Source organism: Nilaparvata lugens, chromosome 9 (assembly GCF_014356525.2).
Source record: "Nilaparvata lugens isolate BPH chromosome 9, ASM1435652v1, whole genome shotgun sequence".
In the NCBI taxonomy this organism is placed as follows: domain Eukaryota; kingdom Metazoa; phylum Arthropoda; class Insecta; order Hemiptera; family Delphacidae; genus Nilaparvata; species Nilaparvata lugens.
The window spans coordinates 25220994-25227278 of record NC_052512.1 but is presented as its reverse complement, the minus strand read 5'-3'; the positions used below and the strand labels follow the sequence as shown (position 1 = coordinate 25227278).

Here is a 6285-nt window from a genome sequence, read left to right as displayed (position 1 = left end):
TTGTAATATTAATTTGAAATATTTTTATTCTAATATGAATGGTACTATTATGAATATTTTCAGTACCGTACTTCTCTTTATGCTGTATCTTACTGTATTATTTGAAATATAACAGTTAGATCGACAGTTTGTGTGATTTTTAGTATAGATCCTTTCACCAAAAATCAAAATCTCGCTATGCCAAAATGAACTAAGTTGAATGTTGGTGCCAAAGTGAACCAAGTTCGGTTTTCTAAACATATTTTTTTCTTCACTAGTAACATGCAAAGTCCCTGAATTGAAATTTCTTGCTCATTCTTGGAAGAAATATGTATAAATTACTTATACATTTTCAAAATAAACATACCATGAATATTGAATTTATAAAATGGATTTCACTTACAACAATCAATACTGAAAAAACAGAAGAAATGACTTGGTTCACTTTGGCATCAGACCCTCCTCTTCACTGAATCCTTTACTTATCAAATCAAATTCATAAGAAATATCCAATATAGAAGAATGGACAGATAGAATTTGAAAAATTCAGTATTTTAATTTTATTTGTTATTTCAATATCATTCAAAAGTTTTAAAAAATAAAATTAAATAGCTGCAGCATGAATGAATGATTTATGGAGAATCGACATCAATGGAGAGAGCATGTTCAAAGAATGTCAGCTGAGAGATTACTAAGTCTGTAATTATCAGCCAGTAGGCAAAAGAGATGTTGGCAGACCACGCAAGTGGTGGCAATAATAGGATTTTTTATGTTTATTTGAATAATTGGTTAGATGTGAGTCGGAACAGGTTATAACCTAATCCTTTTTTGTGAGAAGAAGAAGATTTCAATATCATTCATTTGTTAAGTAATATTCAGGCAATTCAGTCAATATATAATACCAAAAGTAAGGCTAGGCATACACCAGTTAGTCAAGACAAGACAAGACAAGACACGTTTAGTCAAAATACTTCACATAGTTGCTTATGAAGACATGTCTAATCGGTGTGTGTTGCTTCATAAGCAACTATGCGAAGTATTGTGACTAATCGTGACTAGTCTTGTCTTGACTAACTGTTGTGTGCCCACCCTAGCAGTGGCCCCAATAGCCTTCCTGCATGTGATCTGAATCATTCTATGTCATCTAGGTTCTCTTCAAGTGACTAACTTCTTGATCCCTGTATGTATAGTAAGTTCATAGTAGGTCAATTGAATACACCATTAATAAGTTTGGAGAGACTTCTGGAGATATATGCAAGGGATTGTTTCATCCATCTTAGGTTTTTTTCTTATTGCTCTTCATCAGGAAGAAATTGAGTTTGTTCATCATTTCTAATAATCTATCAATTAAATAGTTTTTTTAGATTTTTTTATTAAATATTTAAATTAATTTCCAAAATAGCGTACAGAGAATAATAAATTATCAAGTATTTTGCGATGAAAATACATACCATATTGTAGTTTTTCAAGCTAAAAGCTGTTTAGTCTTGTTTTAAGGTCTATTCCAAAATATTGAAATGCACTATAATAATACAATCAAGTCGAATGGGTCTTCCCCATTGTGAAGACCTGTGAACCCAAATCCAATAATTCTCTGTAAATGAATTGAGGAATTCAAATTATGAATAAAAGTTGAAATATTTCAAAGTGATATGAGACTTCGCATTGGAGGTGATTAATATTTTATTATACACATTTAAAATGCCATTGAATAAAATCGGATAAATCCAATACTATACAACTACAGTATGTAATTTTTAACGATAATGATACTAGATGTAAAAATAAACAATGAATTATTCATTAAATAATTGAACTGAGTTCATAGCAATGTTGAATTTTTCAACAGATCAGTCTTTATCGCTGGCCTATATGATTGTAGGATTAGATCAGAATATCGGGGCACCGAGCTTTGGTCGTTATTTTTATTTATTGATAAACATAACACAATGCAGAACATAAACAGAACACAGATTCTCTAAAATGATTGTGTTTATATTTTACAGCTGGCTATATGTCAGCTTATGAATTTCGGGGATGCGATCATTTTGATTTTCCACAGAATCACTCACTCACTTTTTACTATCCACAGACGACGAGTGTCTCACCTGTTTCAGCCAAGGATGAATAATTATCATTTCAATGATGAGATTCAGTGCAATCGAATTTTTATATCATACACCCACTATGTTCCAAATTTCGTGAAGATCATTAGAGCCGTTTTCGAGATCCGTTGAATATGGTTATTTATGACCATATATAAAAATAACCAGATATAAAAATTTTCTATTATATTAAGCGAGCAATTCTGTATATATTTTTATATCTGGATATCTGGTTATCTCTGGTTGTCCGGATAATTATATGGTTATTTATGTACAACGGATCTCGAAAATGGCTCTAACGATTTACACGAAATTTGGTACATAGTAGGTTTATGATATAAGAATTTGATTGCACTAGGTCTCATCCCTGAGAAAACTTGCTGAAGGTCATGAAAAGGAAAAATTATCCTTCCATGAACAGCAGATACAATACTAAAATTTTCATCATCTGTTGTGAGATTTTATTATTCCATCTGTATGGCCCGGCAAAATGATTATTCAACTGATATCGTAGGCTGAAACACAACATATTGGTTAATTTTTGAATAATTAATCCAGAATTGCATTCTAAATTCACTTTTCACTAGTTGTAATAACTTTTATATATACTAGTAGTTCTGTGAACAGTAGACCTCGCGCAGATATAAACCACAGACTCCTCTTATACTGTACATCAGAGAAAATCCTTTCTGTATGTCGTGTCGGCGAGATATCGGTGTGAAAACGGCTGATGGCTGTTGGGGTTGGTGCATCAAAAATGCTAACATCAAAAGCTAATCTCCTTCAAGACATACTGGCAACAGGTCAGCCCGAGTTCAAAGCAGAGGAAGGTCGAGAGACAATACTATGTTATTTTAGTAATCAATTGCATGCGTTATTGCATGCAATCGATAGTTCATTTAATAGTGCATAAAAATTGCATCCAATGAGGCATGCAATTAATAGTCCACACAGCAGCTGATTTTTTATCAAGTTACATTGAGATATTGGATTGCATGCGTCATGTCATGCAGTTTATAATCCATTCGACAGCTGATTTATGTTGAATAATTTAACAGTCTGATTTTCACGGTAATATTTTGGATTCAAAATAGGGTGTGAATTAAGTTATCATTTATACAGAGTGGGTGGAAAGTCCGAGAACGGCTTAATATCCTCATACACAAATGATATTTGACGATGGTTGTGATTGGGGATCTTACTGAAATTGAAAATACTACTTTACTATGGCTTAATACTACTATATACCTTAATTGTATATGAATAAATGAATAAAAGAAATAAATATTGGCGTTGGAAGGGAACTCCTTTTCTTTTGTATCATCCTTTAAATGCAAAATTCCAAAAAAAACCATATTTACGTCGACGCGAAATTCAAAAAGGAACATACATGTCAAATTTCATGAAAATCTATTACCGCATTTCGCCGTAAATACGGAACATAAATCATCACGCAAATGAGGAGAAACAACGAACACATAAGACTGGCAGATCATAACCATCAAACAAGGCAGAGAAACACGTATTCAATAGTACCAAGGATGAACACTACATTATTTGGGCAAAGAAACTACACATATTTGGGACCAAAAATTTATAATTCAATACCAAGTTACATTAGGGAAGAATTCAATAGACACAGGTTCAAGAAAAGTTTATTTTCCTGGTTGGTTGATATTGGAGTGGAAAATTGTGAAAATTTAGTTAGACTGTAAATATTGAAACTATTTATTCTTCATTCCACTCTTTACTGTTTTTCATTTTTCTAAAAATAACCTTTCTTATTATTATCCTTAATAGAACATTAATATTTATTTACTAATTCCATAATTTTGTTTGTTTATATTATACATTTTTACTAATTTTATTATAAAAAACTTCAATCCCATATCAGTGAATGAAGTTTGTAAATAGTAATTATTACACGCAATAAGCAACTAATTACTTATATCCCAACACATATAATATATAGTGGGGTGTATATTTATTCATTGAAATTATCATTTATTCATTGTTGAAACACCGCTGATTTATGTAGTTATATTACAATACTATATTATCAATATTCTAATGTTGCATTCAATCTTCATTGTAATTAATAAGTTTTCATATTATGTGAAATTTGTTGCATAATTGGCTGTTGTACTGTAATTTATTGTAGATTCGTGTATGAACCAGAATGTATTGTAACTTACTTGAATAAATTTGAAATTTGAAAATTTTGAAATTTGAATTTTGGAAATATAAACATAAAGAGAAATGCAAAACCGTCGACTTGAATCTTGAACCTTACTTCGCTCGGTAAACAAATTATAAAACATGATAGGCCTACTTCACCTTTTTCTCCAATTCCTTTATTATAGAGATTCGATCTTTCCCTCCTGGCTTATACGTTTTTCTGTTTCCACTTTCTCTCCTGATCCTTGTCAATTTCCTTTTCTGTTGTTTTCTTCTTATCCGTCTTCTTCGCTTCTTCTCCTACATCCACCTATATGAATAACTAATGTGAGTTTTCCAGTATTGGACTGATGAGAAGATCCCTATAGTTGCTCGGTGTGGTGCTGGGGAGGGCTTGGGTAGAAGGAAGACAACTTTGCTGTATAACTTAATATTATAAAATTATTACGTTATCCTGGCTAGTTTACCCAAATATCTGGATACAAAAAATCAGCTGTATGATTAAATGCTATTGCTACAGTAAGGTCCAAGTTATAAAATCAGTGGAGAAAGGCAGGAGAACAATGTTGCCGATTCTTGGAATTGTAACTGCATTCTATAGAGGATAGCTGATACCGGTATATTTGATGTATAATATACATTCATCCGTCAAGAAAATATATTTTTTAATGATCTAATAATAAATTCCAACAACTGAGGTTTCATAATTTTCAATTAATAATATTTATAGATTGTTAAAAACCGTTGTGGAGCTAGAGAAGGATAGTGATATCCTTTGTCGAATGCTAGACAAAGATAGCAACACTAATGATAATCAAATACTGCCATCATAACGTGGACCTCACTATTCGCATAGTGGCATGTTGATGCTGTGGAAGGGTCTAATGAATCTACCAATGGATCTTCTTTTCAGTCCGCGACTGTACGACTATAGGTATTTTTTCTTCTCATGCAAAATATAGTTCAGATAAGTGGAAGAAAGAAAGGACCACATTCTACAGAATGTCTTAACTAGCTGAGTCGCCATCCTGTCAACAGCACTCCCGGGCGCATAACGCAACCCGCTTAACACGGGTAAGCAATGAAGGGTATAAAAGGAAAAGGGAGGAAATTTTTGTAGATTTCACACTCATCAATAAAGCTTCTGCAAAATTCGTGGGGGAATGCGCAAACTTGTAAAACTATACATGAAATTCAAGAGAATTTGATGCTGGATAAGCACATGATCAGCTCGGATTTTTTACTTTTATTTTTAGAAAGTTATAAGAGCAAAAATAGCAAAAATTGCAAGCAATCGCATTTTTTCAAAAATGTCACACCTTGAAGAGCGAATACCTTGACAACTTTGAGAGGAGATATAAAAAACGTTTTTGGATCAATATCGCAGGAAATTATGTACTCTTCAGTTTTGCATAGAATGGTCATATCCATAAGAAGCATAGTTTCCAAGTTATATGGGTGAGACCAAAAAATACCCTTTAACCACCCCCACGACCTCAGCACAGTGGTTGGGGTGAGAACTATTGATATGTTTATCTCCCCACCACCCTAAACAGAACTACGAGGTCAAAAACTGTCATCCAAACGTTTTCTGTATAACCTTTCGTTGACCGGACTGAGAAGTATCAAAGTATAATAATAAAAGAAGATTACAAAGAATAATGAAAGAGAGAGCACGAAGAGCATGATGATTATAAAAATATATATTATATTATAATATAATTGGATCATGAAAAAGCTTCATCTATTCAATTGCGTTTTCTTGGATCTTGAGTTAATTGTGACGGATCCTTGTCATGTAGATTGTAAAAAGTGGTTCAGTTGCATTGAACTCTGGATAGACTGACATTGTTTCACCTGATATGGAGGACAAAATCTACAAAACTAACATGAATGTCCTAAGATTCCGTGAAGAGAGAAAAGCAAAAAACACTGTTATAACATACAACAAATTCAAAATACTTTCAACATATCTTACCGAATAAAAGTTGAAAAATAAATAGAATTTTTATAGACTTATTGT

The 6285-nt window shown here is 32.3% G+C and overlaps 1 protein-coding gene across 1 annotated transcript in view; it reads right to left on the bottom strand.

Annotated features, from left to right (window-relative positions):
- The window catches only part of LOC120353085, a 38594-nt gene that overhangs the window by 17137 nt on the left and 15172 nt on the right, over window positions 1-6285 (bottom strand). The window lies entirely within an intron of this gene.